General features: G+C 41.4%; 1 protein-coding gene across 1 annotated transcript in view; it reads left to right on the forward strand.

Annotated features, from left to right (window-relative positions):
* MAPK8 (mitogen-activated protein kinase 8) overlaps positions 1 to 18250 on the forward strand; it is a 250390-nt gene that overhangs the window by 16547 nt on the left and 215593 nt on the right. The gene's annotated exons all lie outside the window — the stretch shown is intronic.

Genomic DNA, 18250 nt, shown 5'->3' on the forward strand with positions numbered 1-18250 from the left:
ACAAGGAGGATCAAGTGTCACAATGTATTTGTCACAAATAAATATCGCTTCAGTTTCAAGCTATTATTTCTCCCTTTCTCTGAAGTGAATGCTTGTGAGGGGAAATAATGAAAGACTGGTGAGCAAAGGAATCCAACTGCAACTACTCAAAGGAACAAAGTCTAACAAATGATTAGTGGTCTGAGATTCAAATTCTGTCTTGAGATGGATTTTGTTTTTTATTTAAATTTTTATTTTCCTTTGCATTTGGATACATTACTGGGATGAATAGGTGTAAACACAAACTGAGTAAAAATCACTTGATGTGCAGTGGTGCCTAATGGTCAGAGAAGTGTGGGGTCTCAAAATAGTTCTTTTGCTTATTATTAATAGTGTGTAAACATGAAGGTGTCTGAAACAGCCTTAGCCCTTACTCAATGGTGTGTTTAGATGCAGTCAATCGAAGATCTTAGCTGCTGGAGCAGCTCACAAACCAAAGAGCTGCAGTGCGAAGGATGGGGTCTGGGAAATTAAGAGTTAAGGCTAGTGACGGAATTTGGACAATTCCCAACCATGCTGTGGCTCACCTTGTCATTTAGTATCTGCATGCTTTGTACCACCAAAGTCAGTTCAAAAAGTGTTTTGAAATTACATTTACTGTATTAGAAAAAAAGGAGCGCATTCCTGGCACTCCTGCCCATGTACTTTATATTAGGCATGTCACCTTCTGTGCTCCCTGGACAGCGCTTTGCCTGCAGAGCATCCGTCGTACATATTGCCTTTGTTGTCATGTACTTGAAATCAACACATTTCACTTCAGCTTGTTTGGATGAACAAATTCCTGTCATTTTGTTCTCTTCCTGTATTCTTGTCAAGAAAAGTAGCCTGTAGTTGAGCTTCCTACTTACCACCATATTTTAGGAAGAAGTATAGTTTCCTTTTATTTCTTATAGTGAGATATTAAAATACACAAAATAAGTAGCTAGCAAGGATAAGATCTAGATGCTGGGATTGTAGGCAGGAGAGGGTATTTTATGTTAGTAAAGGGCTTCCTATGTTAGCAGTCAAAGGAAGCCAAACCAGAGCACACAGAGCTAAGGTGCACACTTTTTAAATGTGGAAATAGTTCCTGAAGGCAAATACTTAGTTGGGATTCTGGAAGATTCCCTGTCTTCTAGGGAAAGGAATGTGAGTAAACACTGGATGCTGTTCTGAAAGGGACAGGCTAGTTTGTCCCAAAATGACGGCCAGCAGCAGTAGTCAGTGGTGTAACTGCATGGACGGCTGAGTTAGCAGAGGGTCAGTAGAGTTAATGCGGTTCTTGGCGCTTCTGAGAACCCAGCGCGAGTTTCTAGTGATTGGTGCTCTACAGATGTACAGAGCAGTCTCTCTTCCGAAAAATGTAGTTTAACCAAGACATTCAAAAGTAAACAAGTAAGGAGCAAATCTTTGAATGTTTATTTTACAGTATTATCAAATACTAGCTACTTTTTGGGGATGTTATAGTAACTTGATTTATAGGATGCAAACTGAAACTTTGTGGGCTAGAAAGGAACTTCAGAAACTTTCCAACTTAATTATATTTGCATAAGAAATGTTTCATCTCCGCAGCAGCTCTGGTAACTTTATGGAGGGAATGGAGATGTTTCTTACGGGACGTGCTTCCAAATAGCTCCCCTCAAAGCATACCCACGCTCACTGACTGAGGAAAGCATGCGGAGAAATCCTTCCATAGATGCTTGCAGCATATAATTTGATGTGTAGATTATACAGTATTGCAGAACAAACACAACAGATTCAGCTAGGATGATAAAGCACTACAATTAGTTCAAAACCTTTGTAAGTAGCAGGCTGCCTGGCATCATTTTTCCAGAGTCCATCAAATGCTCTGACTCCAAATCCTTCTCCCATAGCACTGTGGATCACTTCTCAAAGGTTGTATCAGATCTTCCTGAGTGTACCGAGGTGGGACAGGAAGATTCCTCAGGATGCGAGGAAGTAGTTGTGAAGAGGAACGCTTAGGGACTTGATCCAGAGAAGGAAACAGGCACCTGTCCAAAATGAGGCAATTGCACTAGAGCAGTTGCGTCGCTCCACAGCACTGTGTCCAAAACAAGTAACTGGCATTTTGGCCTAATTATTTTTGTTTGGATTTTTTTCCCACAAGCGTGCTAGTATTTTTCTGCAGAAAGCAGCAGCTTTTTGGATTACACCACCTTATGTTAAAACCTTTCTAAAAAGAAAAAAACAAAACAAAACAAAAAACATTTTTAGTTAGGAGACTTCCATTACAAATAGAGCGGTTAAATAACAAAGCATAGAAGCACAGCAATCGATACTTTTATGTAGAAAATACAGGAGTACTATATGTAGCTGCCAAACTGTGTAATCAGCACTGTCTGACAAAAACACCGATTTCCTCTTCCTCAGCCATTATAGTTGAGCGATCAAAACAGAAAACTATGCTTCTCTTGATGTGAAACTTGGTACCAAGTGATAATAGAAGAGGATTTATTTTCCATGATTTAAACAAATGAGGTTGGCTCCCAAACCTGCAGTTAACAGTTGACAGATTTATCTTGATGGACAAATTTTTACTTAGGAAATGGAAACCATTATAAATGCCTTGCAGGGGCACTGCTTAAACAAAACACATTTTTCAAAGGGAGCATAGGTGATGCCAATAATTACTCTGAGTCAAACAAACAAATACAAAAAAAAGTTTCCCTCAAGAAGACTTAACAGAATACACAGTTGAGGTAGCTGTTAAAAGCCCGTGCATTTCAGTTGGTAAGGTGTCAGCTGGTTCAGAGACTTGGGGCCACAGGAACCAGGGCATTCTTGCCATCATGGAAAATCTAGGCTAAGTTATATGGTGGGTAGCTTATGGATATATGTGCAGCTTAACACATGTACCTCAGTAAGTGAGATGGAAAACAGCATTACTCAAGGATTCTGTGTACTCAGCCACACTGGAGGACAGTGAAAAGAGAAGTGATCTGCATGTGGTGAGTACTCAGGACAGATTATGAGCTGTTTCCCTGCATCTGGCTGACAAGCACCACATCTGTATCTAATAACTCTAATCACCCAGTATGCAAGTTAGATAAATCTGCATTACCATGTAAATGAATTACTATTAGAATATGACCTGGCCATAGATCTTCTGTAGAAGAGGTAGCTTCCTATAGTGAGTTCTATTCATTCTTAATAATGCAGTCTGATTGCTCTGAGATAATTATCAGCCTTTGTTTTGTGTTCACCTGGTGGTTATCAAATGACTAATGATCTTTCACTGCTTCATAAGAGCATAGTTGCTCCAGGTAAGGAAAATATTATGTTGGGAACTTTTGTGATCTGTTAGCCTGAGACTCCATACTTGGGTAAAGTGATAATGGTTTTGTGGCTTTAGCTAAAATGGTGCCTGTCAAGCTGTGAGCAAGGAAAAAACTGCAAATTATATGTCTTAGTACAAGAAAGCATCAGGGGAAATTTAGTAAGCTGTGCTGCACAGGAGTTCAAGCTAGTTTAAAATCTATACGAAGCATTTCTTAATTACAGTGGGTTACAGTGAGTTGTGAAGCCAGAGACTGAAAAATCAAGCCAACTATATATTGTAGCAGATCTTTACAGATAGAGAACACCATCGGTCCCACTGCAGTCAGTGAGAGCTCAAAGCAGTCATCACCTGTGAAAATATAGTAGGTAAGGAGGATTGGGTTGTACGCCTCCAGAACGAAAACCACTCACACATAGTCACCAAGATGTTGGCAGCTAGCAGCAGGAGTAAGGTTCAATAGAAAACCGTGTAGTTAGGCTCATGTTTATGGTGTGGGAAGCGCTCTGCCAAAACCGGTTGTTTCTAATACTGAGCTCTCAGAATATTTCATGCCAACAAAGTGGCAAAGGTCCATTGTCCATCCCCTGGGTGCTGTGGCAGAAGGAATAGTACAGCTCATGCCTGCACCCCTTTACTCTCTTCCACCCACAGCCATGCATCCTGTCTCAAAGTGTGAGCAGGAAACAGTCCCTGGCTGTAGAATTTCCATACCATACCCAGGCATTGCTGGAGACAGTGACCAGTTAGCATGAGCTAACAGGGGAGCACCCTGATATTCCAATAGGAGGAATGGTTGTATGCCAGTGCTTCAGCTTGTGCCCTAGCCATGCTTGGTTTGCTAGCACAGAGGTGGTTTCATTATGCCCATGAGTTAACCAGGTAAATGTGTTCTAACAATATGGTAAGGGTGTCCAAAATAACTCTCTTCATTTTTAGTACTCTCTAAAGCTATATGTTGTCCAGCTGGCTACAGAACTGAAGCAAATTGCTTTGGTAAGTTTGTGAAGACAGTGGAGTAAATATTTGGAAGCTCTATTAGAAGCACAGCGGAAGGCTCTATGGAAGTGTGCTGCATTGCCAGTGTTGAGATACTAACTTGAATTTGTAATGTAATGACTCAAAGGTATCAGTATATTCTAATGGTTGGGTAAGCTCAGCTCCCAGTCCAACAGGATTCTGAGTTTCTGTACTCAGCTCACAAGCTCTAACCATGGACCTCAGTTGGTAAAGCAGGGCTGATGATATTGGCAAACCATTTTAGATTTTGCCACTGAGAGGCTTGTAAAGTGCTAACTAGTGCTAGCTGCTGCGAATGCCTGCGGAGTACTTTGCCTCTGTGATCACTGATTGGAGTTGCAAAAGAAACAGCTGGCTGCTGGATGAAGATATGAACTGTACTGAGAGTCATTTGCGGCTTGCAGGCATTTGTAAAGCGTTAAGGGACACAATTTCAATGGATTGCAGTGGGCTTTTCACCACATAACTCCCTTTGATTGCAATGGGAACTGACTACTTTTGAAGGCTAAGTTGTGTCAGCATAGCACAATGATGAGGCTTTCATCTCAGACATTTGCATGACAATGATTTGTTTCTTCCATCAAGTCTTCTAAATCATAGAAAAACTGAATAATAGACTGCAATAAAAAATATACCCAGGGACATAATATGTACTGAGTAAGCAGGCAATGAAAAAAAGGCATATGTGTTAATTTTGCAGACAAAAATCTCTTCCTAGCAGCCTGATTCTCAAATCTGGGACTCTGTAAAACCTCCTGCTACATCATTTTTGAGAAGAAAGTAGTACATTCACAATCAGCCCTACCTGCTAGACTGCAGAGAAACCAGAAGTTAATTATATTTTCAGATCTGTACTCTTTAGGCACAAAACCAGTCAGTTTTTGATGAAAACCAGTCAGTTTTTGTAAGGGAAGAAGAGCCTGTTTGAATAAGCTCCTTTGGAATAGCTGGTATTTCAGATGTTTGGTGGGAATACAAGCCCAGAAAACACACCACTATACGTGTGCTCTTCAAAATGATCCACTCCCTGTATCCGTCAGAAATGAGGCTTGGTTGCTGTACTGTACATAACTAGATGCCACTGACAGCTTAATCCTTTCGCACTTGTATACAGCAGGTGCATACAGTGTAATACTTCATCAAAAGCTTCAACTTTCTTTGAAAATATAGGTTTTAAACAGCTAAAATTAGGATACTGCTGGTCAGTCTGACCTTACATAGACAACCCCACAGGTCTGCATCAGTGTTCCTGAAAGAATGCTTCGATTTTGTCCCTTAAAAGTGCTGACCTGGGGATGGTGGTGCCTGGCTGATGACTGGGTTTGTATTCCTGGGTTTGTGGAAAAGCCTTGTGTGTGACTGTAATCAAATTACTTCCTTCTGTTTTAATTTGAGCTTATTTCTATCTGATGGAGTTTCTTATCTGCCACGTGTTAGACAGTAACACCATGGGTACAGAAACTCTGCTTAGTATGTGGACAGTGCTTTGACTGCTGGAGCTCTGGTCTCTGAACATGTGGGTACTGGGGCCATACAAACACCAGTAGCCCCATTCCTTTACTGTAGGTAACATTACACTGCCGTGAAAGCCATGTGGAAAATGGAGCACCCAAAGACATTTTTTTTATTTTTTTTTTTCCTTTAAGGCATTGCACACAAAAAAACCACTCTTTTTTGCAGGGTACCGATTCTTAGTGACCTTGTTAGCAGGTACAGACTTGAGGAAAGGATGAGCTGGGAATAACTGATTCCTGAGCAAAAGTTATCATGGCTTATCTGCCACAAACCATTTGTTTTGGACTGCCCTGTTTGTATTCTTTCCCTGGGCCTGGCTCACTGTCACAACAGGCACAGGTTATACTGCCTGCGATGATACAGCGCAAGTCAAAGATAACTCCTAAAAATGACAAAGCTGGGAGCAGACTCAAAGCTACAACTACAAAACTAGCATAAGCCAAGAAACATACAGTCTCTTTTCCCCACTTTTTAAAATTCAGAGCCTACTTATTTTTTCCAAATGTGTTTTTTTTTTTTTTTTCTGGGAGAATGGACAAATTGAGGAAACTGAGAAAACTGAGGAAAGCAGGGCATTGGAAATAGGACAATTTCACTCCTGTGCCGAGGCACAAACTCAGACCATATTGCTTGTAGTACGTAAGCAATCTTATACTGCTTATGTAGCTAACTGCCTAAATATTACATGTCATCTTTTGCATGGAAATGGCCTTTATGGAGTTCATTGCATTAATTATTTTCTCATAGCTATAATTTACTCCTTACAAATTTGTGATTTCTGCATGAATTATTTTGAAATATAATGAGAAATATGATTATAAACTGATTTATGTTGTGGCTCAGCCTAACTGGCAGTCAAGTTCCCTCTGGTCAGTTCCATTTTTATTCTTTCAGTCTTTTGATCAGGATTCATTTAAACTGTTTTAGAATTTTCAGTTGGTTATTTTTCTGTTAGGCAAAAGAAGGCTGCAAATAATATAAAATATTGCCTTAAAAAATCATTTTAGCATCATCTTTGACCTTGAAGTTTTATTGAAATTCTGTTGCAAACTCTTCAGCATCCTCTTAAATTTGGAAACTCATTTTTGATGACATGCGCCTCCTATGCTATGGAACCTTCCCCCCCTACTCTTCCAGAATACCTAATGCATCTCACCCCAGCTAAGAGGTTTGTAGGACGGTCTCATTCCAGTCTGGTGTGACTGTTAACTGGATGCACTGACTTCATTACCATCATGATCTTTCCAATAAAGTCAGTAGAATATGTCCTTGATTTGTATACATTTGTCTTTTTTCAATGGCAGTGGCATTACATTGATTTTTACCAGTTGATCTGATTTTAAAAATGCTCTTTTTACCAATGTAAAGCTGCTCTGTGATCCTAATCTTGTGCATAACAATTTAAACAATTTTAATTTTAATTGTTTAATTTTAAACAAAATTAAACAAATTGTTTAATTTTAAACAATTTAAAAACAGAGCCAGATCTTCCGATGTGGAATCGGTGGTAATGTATGTGATACTGTAGGGGTGCTCTGTGCAGCCAGGCAGTGAGAAGATGAACTTTTTTTCAACACATGTAGTCTGCTTCTTCAGTCCACCTTCACTTCTACCAATCCCAGAATCACTGTTTTGGCTCCTCATTAACACACTTAGCTCACAGTTAACAGTTTTAACCTCTATTCTTGTTAAATTTAGCATCCATGCAAATGATTCATCGTTGCTTCTCTATGAAGACCACAGGTGCTGGGGCACAAAGCTGAGGAAAACAGGGCATTGGAAATAGGACAATTTCATTCCTGTGCTGAGGCACAAACTCAGACCATCAGTGCTTCTCAGGATGCGTAGCTGCAGCTTAGGTTTGAACAGCAATTTGGCAGCATGGTTTAAGTACCCTATGGATCTGAACATAGAGCTGAGTAAGATTTGGGAGTAGAGTTGTCAATTCAGTTGGACATTAACATTTTGAGTTCTGTTAACTAGGTTAAATTGAAGCTTTGGGGAATATCATCTCTTTCTCAGGGGTGTGTTCAGGTCCTCTACAAGACAGGTGGAGTTCAGTTTCCCTTTCCTCATCCCCAGTCATGTGCAGTCTTGTACAGGTGGCTATGATCAAGACTTCTTGCCATCCTCTGAAGCATTTGGTATAGGTCACAGCTGAATGTGAAATTCTGTGCCTGATGGACCAGTGACCTCTTTCACTGCGGCAAACTGCTGCTTACAAAAGACATGGCAGTAATGGCAAGGAGCAAGCTATCAGCCAGTATGTTGCTCTTCTGTTCGGGCCATCTCCCCAGGCAGGCGGCTGCAAGGTAGTCAGTGCTGGAAGAAACCAGGTCAGGGTGCTTGAGGTTTTGAAATGAATGTTGGGAAAGGCTGTTCCAAGGTTAAATTTTACTAGAATATTGACATCTGGAGGTTTCCAACCCACCATTTAAACAAGAGCAAGACAGCAAAATCAAAAGCCAGCCAGTTTAGCTCGGAGGGAAGCATTCAAAGCAGTAATTAAAGTAACCACAAGACAGAATTGCCAGTATTCAAAGAGAGAAATGAGATACTGCAGTGGCAAAAGGAAGTGTCCAAGTGTTCTATAGCAGTACTATTATTTTTCAACTCTTTTGCGTGTAAGATGTTCAGGTCTGATGGCTTGCTTTACCAAATTTGGATGATTTGTATTCTAGTCCTAAAATCAGTTATTTTTAGGAGCTTTTGTCTCCGTCTATAGGATGGGTGCTGACCAGCTTGAAGGGAAGTAAGAACGTGGATTTGAACAGATAGGTATCATTTTTATGCAAATACTAAGTTTAGGTGGTGTAAGTGCTATTGCTTTAAATCTGTGAAGTTCCCTAAATGTAGTAGGTACAGAGGTGCTGCAGTGTTGACCTCTCTCACTTTATGTGGTTTAGAATATGTCCATCTGCAATTCTATTCCAATCGTTAAGGACAAAATTGTTTCCATTAAAGTCCACAGGAGAGATTCTGTGAATTCACTGCATTGTGATTTAGCTGTAATCTGAACAGCAAAGCATCTGCAAAATGTACTGGAACATTCCACAGTGAGTAAGGGACCATTTCACACATCTGAGCTTTTTATGAAATCTAAGGTAGATACCTCTTTTCAGGGAATCCTGTTATAGTACCTATGCAGCTGTGAAAGAAAATCTTTTTTTAAATGATAGCAAAGGAAAATATCATTCCCCAAGTGAATATTTATCATGTGTAACATGTTGCCTTAGTCTGGTCTTAGTCTTGTCAGTTGATAACGGAACAGTGTACAGCTATCCCCAAACCTGTGCTCTATTCATGAAGGACCGTGATGTTCACAGAATCACAGAATCACAGAATCGTCTAGGTTGGAAGAGACCTCCAAGATCATCGAGTCCAACCTCTGTCCTAACACTAGCAAGACCTCCACTAAACCATATCACTAAGGGCTACATCTAAACGTCTTTTAAAGACCTCCAGGGATAGCGACTCAACCACCTCCCTGGGCAGTCCATTCCAACGCCTAACAACCCTTTCAGTAAAGAAGTTTTTCCTAATATCCAACCTAAACCTCCCCTGACGCAACTTTAGCCCATTCCCCCTCGTCCTGTCACCAGGCACATGAGAGAACAGACCAACCCCCACCCCTCTACAGCCTCCTTTAAGGTACCTACAGAGAGCGATGAGGTCTCCCCTGAGCCTCCTTTTCTCCAGGCTAAACAACCCCAGCTCCCTCAGCCGCTCCTCGTAAGACTTGTTCTCCAGACCCCTCACCAGCTTCGTTGCCCTTCTCTGGACTCTCTTGAGCACCTCCATGTCCTTCTTGTAGTGAAGGGCCCAAAACTGAACACAGTACTCGAGGTGTGGCCTCACCAGAGCTGAGTACAGGGGGACAATCACCTCCCTAGACCTGCTGGCCACACTGCTTCTTATACAAGCCAGGATGCTGTTGGTTAAAGTATTCTGCCCTTGCAGACTTCAGTGGTATAAGCAACTTGAGTGCCTAGTGAGGTCCCAGTCTCAGGACTATCAGGAGAGAGTAATTCAGGCTGGTTTGGTGCAGTCCAATCAAAGTGACTCCCACAAAAACACAGAAATGACTGCCTGACTGCAAAAAATATACTCGCTGTGTGGGGAATGGCCACTGAATTAAAGGGGCCTCAACTCCCCTTGCAGCCAAGGGAGTCTTGGTTTTTAACCCAAGGAGTTCCCTTGTTAGGTTTTGGTCTGGACGTTAGCCTCAGGACTGGGTTCTTTACAGTGGCTGACTCTATAGATTGTGGTACTAATAGCCCCAGTGTGCTTGACACTGTAACTGATTATTTTGTTCCTTGGAATAGCAATAAAAATAGAATTGCCAAATTAAAGTGGCACAACACAAAGAAATACAAATTAATTTCATATTTGCCTTATTTGTTTTGGAAAATGTTTTGCCAGGTCAACCCAAACTAGAGGGGTTTTCACTGTTTCACACTTTACAGAGACAATAAATGCTTTTAAAAAGTGTGCTTTTTGCATTTCAGTAGATCTTCCACGTTGAAAACACAGTGCAGACAAGATGCTTCTAGTCTGAGTAAATTCCTAAAAGTTAGACTTCACTTTGAAGGAGCTAATGTTCTTTTGTTTTTTTTCCATGGTGCTTTTAGAGCAGATAGCTGAATACCAAATTCAATTAAGTGAAGCCAGAACTGCCGTCATCTTTATTCAGCACTCCCTACAGCTGAAGGGAAAGGCCACAACACATTTCTTTTTACCCTACGGTGGTGGAAGGACCATAATTCAACAACGAAAATAGAATTAGAAGCCGAGCAAACTGTAGATAGACAGTTTGCATTTCTGCTCCACTTAGCGTAACTTGGGTGTAGAACTGAGTGTCCTTGTGGCTTAATTGTCTTTGCAAGTACTTACGTGACTCCAGTTGCCTGTAACTGATTTACGTGGTTTTAAACATGCCTATGATTTAGATCTTTCTTAATTTTACAGATGTTGGGAAGCGGGAACACAGACGAATAACTTTTTTGAAAGTAACTGTGATTTAGACTGCCTTCCTGGATAGTTCTGGTTAGAGTTGTTTGTTAAGGGACTGATTTCCTAGTATCAGTGGTAGTTACCTTTCCACAGAACTGAAGGATCGTCACTGCTGAAAATGTAGGTCTCATCGACTTCGCAAGGTCACTCAGTTTGCAGCAGCAGTAAACAGGTTTGCTTTGAAGACCCCCCTCAGATCAAACTCGCCCACTTTGCCATGTTGTAAATATTGATAATTCCTGCCCACATGGAGTCTCAGAAATCTAACAGCATCTCTATACACCCAGATCAGAAGGCCCTAAAGAAGGCCAAACCATTCATTTTCAAAAGTGTGTGCTCAGAAGCAACAGAAGAACTCTGGCTCTGAGCTTAGGTGTAAATTTATTATTATGGGTGACTTAACATTCCTGCAAAAAAGCCTGCAAAACCAGGGTGTGAGTATCAACAGTGGAAAAAGTACTTCTCTTAAAGATTCCTGGAGTAGGAGCACTAGCCTATAGATTTCAGTCTTGGAAAAAAACACATAACATGCAAATTTCTTAGCTGCTTTCATGAAGTTTTATAGAAACGAACATCTTACACTGTGGAAGTTGCACTGAGTTGCTGGGAAATGCTGGTCAGGCACGTCATTTGAGCATGGTAGAAGTTCATCGCTGAGCCTGAGCTGTAGAAGAAGAAAGTCCTTTATTTGTGCTTTCCTCTTCCCTATTTCCAATATATTATGAATTAGGGAGTAACAAAATGCTACTTTGAATATTGACTCTCACTACAGCCCCTAATGGTGTGCCTGCTTCTGGTGGTCTTAGAAAAAGTGTCCTTCTTGTCACACCTTCTCAAGTCACTGAGCAGACCTATGTCTAGAAGTATACTTCAGTGATAAAGTGTAACTGCACCGAGAGTTGGCTTCCCAAGAAACGAGTACCCTACCTTTCGAAAAATATTTCAGAGCTTGCTTGAAGTATTCAGCAATATGTTTACACTGGGGAAAAGAGGTCCTAGTCTACCTGATAACATTTATGGAGTAATTCCAACCAGTGATGGGCTGGTTAAGTGATAGAAATCCTGGTTTCGGTCTCTTTTACTGAAATGATTGGGCCTTGCTTTGCTGTGTTTCAGGGAATTAAGTGATGAAGTGCAGGTGTGCATGGATGTTATCTGTGTCATGCCACTTAGTTTTTGAGGGCCTATAACAATCAGTTTTCTTTTTCCTGGCCTGTGACAGCAAGTGCTAAAAGAACAGCAAGCCTTGAAATGCCATCTGGGAAATCTTAACTGTAAACAATTATGCATGTTTTCCCCCAAACTGGAAAGAATTTGCTGTTTGTTTGTACTTCATTCAGAATCTGTAGTGTTTTGTTATTGTTTTGTTTTAATAAACATTTCAAGGGAGGGTCCTTCCACATTTTATTTCTCTCCGTGTCATTCTCTTCCCTGCCAGAACCTCCCAGAAGGCACTGGACATAAAACAAACAAAAAAGAAAAAAAAAATAACAGCATGGTCCATCTACCTTCATTTTGGCTGCAGTGAGTGGTCCTTCACAGCACTATGTCTAGGGATCTGAGCTTAACAGGAACATCAAATTCTCCCAGAAGCATTGTGCCTGAACTTCTGATGCCCTGGTGATGGTATATTGTTTAGGGAGCTTTCATTTGTTAAGGTGCATTAAATTAAACTTGTTGTAATGCACTCAAATGGAATGGGTGCCTGCTAAGTCTAGACAGTGACAGTGCAGGTCTTTTACAAAATAACAACCTAATTCCTTTTTTTTAGTGTGTGTAAAGGGCATTGTGTGCTGATGTAGCTAATCCATGCATCAGGCTTTCAAAGGATGCTGGAGCCACGCTCACCCTAACGCGGCACAAAGAATCGAGAAAGTTCTGGGAGTGCAGGTTTTTTGTTGTTGTTAGTTGTTTATAATGAGGAGAGCTTTAGCTGCATCTGGACAAGCCAGGGATGGGTTTGCACAATTCCTAGAGGGAGGAGAAGGCCACGCAGAGGTCTCTGCTCTGTACCCTGAGCTGTGTATTGATTGCACAGTGCTGACGGAGAAGAGCAGCAGCATTCAAAGTGGAGTGGCAGGATAAGAGGGGAAAAAACATGCCTGCCCGGACTGGGAGTTTGCTGATAGAGAACAGCAGGAAACTGGTGTTTGCAGGTGCATTTCACTGTGGTCCTTGTACAGATGAGCCATCTGCCACATCCAGGCTCTTTAGGCTGTATAAACTGAAGGAGACTTTCTGAGGTTTGAGCTGGAGCAATCGGGTTTTATCTTCTGCTCTTCCAACCACGCTGTCTGTGCTTTTATGGCCATCTGTGTTTCTCTCATCACTTCCTTATATTGGTCCAGGTCCAGTAGAGATGAACCCAAACCCAAACCAAAGAGGCACAACCTCAGGAGTGAGCTTGGAGCACAGTGTCTTGGCCCGACTGCTGCTGCTGCAGGCGCAGCCCTAACCCTGGAACTGGGATGAGGCTCAGATCCCCGGCCAATCCCAAATCCTGGATTGTATGGTTTTACCTCAGTTACCCTTTTGCAAAAAGAAATTCTTCTGAATTAGCTGATCCTAGTAGCTGTGCTTTCTGACCACTGTTGTTGAGTCTGTACTGTTTTCATCCCCAGCAGCCCTGGAGGGCAGAACAGTACTGTTATCTCAATTTCATTACTGGGGAAACAAGCACATGTAAAGGAAATGTGTGCATGTCTTTGCGTGCAGCAGAGCAAGGAATTGCAGAAACATTTCCTAGCACTTGACTGCATGTTGTTTCTAGCTGAATTAATGCTTCATTGCTTTTAAATGCGTATGTCCTGATCCTAGAGTTCATGCACAGAGCAGGGGTTATTTTAAAGTGTGAAGTGGAGCGATGTGCTGTATGGCCACAGCTGATAAGAGCTGCGTGACCAAGCAGCTGTCTGGTTCAGAAGGGCTCAGACTGCAGAAATCAACTCTCATAGCCTAGCTTTGCCCCTTTGCAGTGAATGTCTTTAAGCTGAATTACTGATACCAGTCCAAAGTTAGAATTATCTGAAAGCTGATACCGTCTGTAGATGGTTTGTCTTTGTCTATTTTTCTTTTCTTTTTCAAATGGGGTTCAATGCAGCTTGACAAACCAGACAAATCTCAATGTCTTTCGATTGTCGTAAATCTCACAGTAACTTTTTGCTCTTCAGTCCTGCTGAAATCTCATTCCTTCTAAACTCCTTGGGGACAGAGATGAGCTGGAAAATAGCTCAGAAAGCAGAAACTTGGATTTGTCCTAAGTCTTCCATCAAAATTGTCCCTTTGCATGGGGATGGCAGCAGGCACACAAACAAGAGTGCTCAGGTTCTGTGCCGAGCACTGTCTGCAGCAGGAACTCCATGCATACAGGCAGAAAGAGACAGACACGTTAGGAAATGCTTAGAGGGTGCTGTCCTCTGGTATTGCTGTGCCTGTCCATGTCGGTCATCAGACAGACCGGCTCACGTTCTTGCAGCTTGCTTAGGGACTGAAATGAGAAGGAAGAAAACAACAGAGGCAGTATAAAGGCACACGGAACAGAAGTCCAGTCCTTATACTTGATTTTTTTTTTTTTTAAAAACAGATTTGGGATCAAAGTGTCTTTTGGAAACAGATGACATTGACTGCTGTTGGAGAGAGCCTACTGGACTAGTTTGACCCCAGGCTCCTCCAGTGTGTCAGTGCCAGTGCTCTTGGGGAAAAAACAGAGAAGGAAACGTGATCGTGGGAGAAAGGGATCTTTTGAGATAGTCCGGCGGAAGGGCACTGGGCCGGATGTTGGGAGATAATGCTTCTATTCCTAGCTCTGCTCTTCACCTTCTTCTGACCTCAAACAAACTCCTTTAGTACAAGGATTCTTATGTGTGTACAACTCTTAGTATTACAGGGCTTCCATATCACTTGGCAATACCGTGAACTAATACATTTTGATTTCAACCTGACATTGGCTCTCTCAGGCCAATTTCCAACTCTGTTGCAGTTGTTCAGCCAGAAAATTAGAGAATAAAACTTAAACCAAAAAGGGATGATGTAGCTCCAAGAACAACTTCCAAGATCTCATGAAAATGTTTATCCTTTAATCAAAATTCAAATAACATAACAATATTCTTGCTATCCTATATCGCCACAGCTTATTATAACAATAATTCAGTCATTTAAAAAAAATACCAAAAAACTTCTGGGCTCACATTTCAGTTCTCTGCCAGAAAGGAAACTACAGAATTGTATTTAAAAAAAAAAACAAATACACTACAACAATATCAAAACTTTTGTTTTGTTTTGTTTTGTTTTGTTTTTTCATCTGGTGCCATAGAAAATGTGTGGAAAATTTACAGGACCATTTACTGCTATGGTCAACAATTTTTTTGGTCAAATATTATGGGATGTTAGGAATATATTTTATGACTAAACAGTCTGTTATTTTCCATTTGCTGTGCTGTTTACTGGTACCAAAACGGCTGAGGAAGGGAGTATTGTAATGTAAAGCAATACAAGCCCAAACTACAGCATCTTATCATAGACCCAGAAAGAAGAGGAACAGGATCTATCTTACTGAATAGTTCTTCCGTTTTCTAAAATCTTTCCTCCTTTTTCTGACCCTTGCTTCCTGTTCCTTGCTAAGGACATATGCTAGCCCTGCAGAAGGCACTGAGTTATGTCACAGGTGCAGGCGGGCAGTGATTTCAGAGCTCCTATGCAGAATAGCAAAAGTCTGGCACATGAGAACACACAAGCGCCTGCACTCAGGTTTCCATTATAACGAAGATACAGGTAAGCATTCAATCGGTTCCAGAATATGCTGAGGAGCTGCAGTGACAGTAGGCATTAGGTGAAATGTATTATGACCACCAAAGCAAAACCAGGCAAAACTATGACAGGTTGTTATTCGGCACCATCTAAATAATCACAGAATGTTTCAGCATCATAGCAGTTATCTTAAGCAGAAAAGCTTTTTTTGAGCAGGTGTGATGTTTCTTAGCAGCCAGTGGAACATGGAACTGAGGCCATAAATCCCACCTTAAAAATAAACAATTGCAAGGTACTGAAACTGTGCAAGGTAACTAGATGTGCAAGTATGGAATTGAAAACCAAGAGGATCCTATGTACAGTAACTTCATGTCTGACATGGATTCCCAGTAGGCAAGTTATCTAGTGGACGAATTCATCAGTTCAGGAGGCAGTCATCAAATCATTTTGCCCATTTCCCTCCAACAAAAGACAGAAAATAACCACTGACAAGGATTTTCTTGTAAAACTGTCAGACTGACCAGCAGCACAGAGCCCTGATTTAAACACAGTCTTTACCTGCTTGCAAGGACACTGTGACTGTTCCAATTCGTGTTAGCGGGGGAATTGGCATCAAGATGTTTTACACTAGCAGAGACTAAAGACATGTGGATTCTATTTGTCCAGCAATTGTGAATAATAAACTAAATAACAATTTAGTAGGTAATTTATGGACAAAAAAGAAGAGTGGCATTTGCCAAAACTATTACTCTCATAGTTTAAATCCGCAGATAGTTTAGTTGCTATTTCCTAGCTTTTCTGTGATGCTTTATGCCAGCAATTCCTAAACTGTGGTTATGGACCACTCACTGGTGGTCCATAAGACAATGAGAAATGGCTGTGTAGCTGGTTTCTGAAACTACATCACCTTTGTTGTGTTTCCAGCAAAAACTTAAATGGGAAGGGTGAGGCTGAGAGAAATTCTTAGGGTTGACGGTGACAAACACTTCGGAAGACCACTATACTAGAAAATATGTGACCTTTTACAAGACTGGTGTATAACTTGTTTTGAAGGTTACGTACATTGCAAAGCTGTGTTTAGGATTCAAGTGTGTTCTGGGCTGAGTTGTCTTCCAACCTCCGCAGGTCCAGCCGGTGCATTGCCCTTGTTGGGGTCATGCTGGGAGAACTCTCAGCTGCAGGAACCACACGTCCTGAAGAAATTGGGTTCTACATTTCTGGCACTGACTGCCCACCATTGGAGAAAGAACTGGATGACACTTAATGTAGAGGGCTAATTACTCAGAACTTTGAGGTTGAAGAGGGGAAAAAGAGAATCCTATTTTGGCAAGTAATTCTGTGGCAGATACATCCCAGAGACAGTTTATGCCCTGAAGCTTGGTCTGATTACTGCAGTCATTATCTCTGCCTAGCATGGCTAAAGATGTGAACGCTCATAAAGTGATCCAAGCCTTTCATTAGTACTCAGCCACAGTTAATCTCACTCTGTGACCTTTTGGGGTGGTGAGTTTTAACAGGTCAGCTTCATGCTGTTCAGAAGCTTTTCCATTTCTGGCTTCTAAAATTTTCTGTCCTTTAGTGTCAGCAACTGTTTCCATGTTTGGGATCAACAGGGAGGATGGAGTGATCAGTGCGCTGGGAAGAAATGGGTTTCAAAATGCGAACCACTGATGTTTAGAGGATTGCAACTGCCAGTTCTCAGTGTTGCTGAAGGTACGGAATGTGACTGCATTATTTGATAATAAGGCAAGATGCTTCTTGGCTCTAACAAAACTCTGTCCATAGAGCTATGGACTATTTTGCTACCTGTTTTCTAGGTGCTGCACGTTTAAGTTTGTAAGACTGCCACGTTATTCAAAGAGCATGTTTTGAGGGTGATGTGCTGTATTCCGAGAGACTGTATCTTTCTTTATTGCTTTAATCTGAAGGAAAAGTTCCACAGAAAAAATACATAATTCTTTCTTGAATTTGGAGGGGAAAAAGATAAAAACATTCCTTAAGGACATTCTCCTGCAACTTAGTCAACACGCTCATTAATACCAGGAGGGGAAGGGAAATAGTAGCTATTTTCAGAGATATAAATGAGTTACCTAATGTGTTCACTGCACCTCTTCCTAGAAAGAGAAGGGGTGGATAAGAAGGCTGTTACTGTAGCAAGGCAGTCCAAACCCCTTAGTCTGTAAGCGGAGGCAAAATGGCTTTACCTTGTCTGAAAGCATGTAATGCTGCGACTGTGGTGCTAGCTGATTGCTGTCAAAATTTTAGTACTAGAAAATTCCATTCAGCTTTGCTGAGCTGAAAGCCTTTGATTTTTTTTGAATCTTCATCAGCTTCTATGAGTGGTCTAACAAGCACTGAGGGGACAGAGCACATACACCACTGCAGCCATGTTTTCCGTCTAACATGCAAAGCATCCTATTGGATAGCATACCCTTCCACACCTTAGCTGGTCTTGTCCACACTGGAAACCAGCGTAGAAAAATTGGAGTGGGTATTATTCCCCTAGAGTTTTGCACAGGTTTGTGCATGGGAAGGAAGGAGGGAAATCCATGCTCACGGATGTCTCTTGGAAAGTCCCTGCAGGAGAATTTATCCCTGTGGTCTATTGTCTGCTATAAGTTACTCCCTTGTTGCCATTTG

This window comes from Anser anser, assembly GCF_964211835.1.
Source record: "Anser anser genome assembly, chromosome: 7".
Lineage (NCBI taxonomy): Eukaryota > Metazoa > Chordata > Aves > Anseriformes > Anatidae > Anser > Anser anser.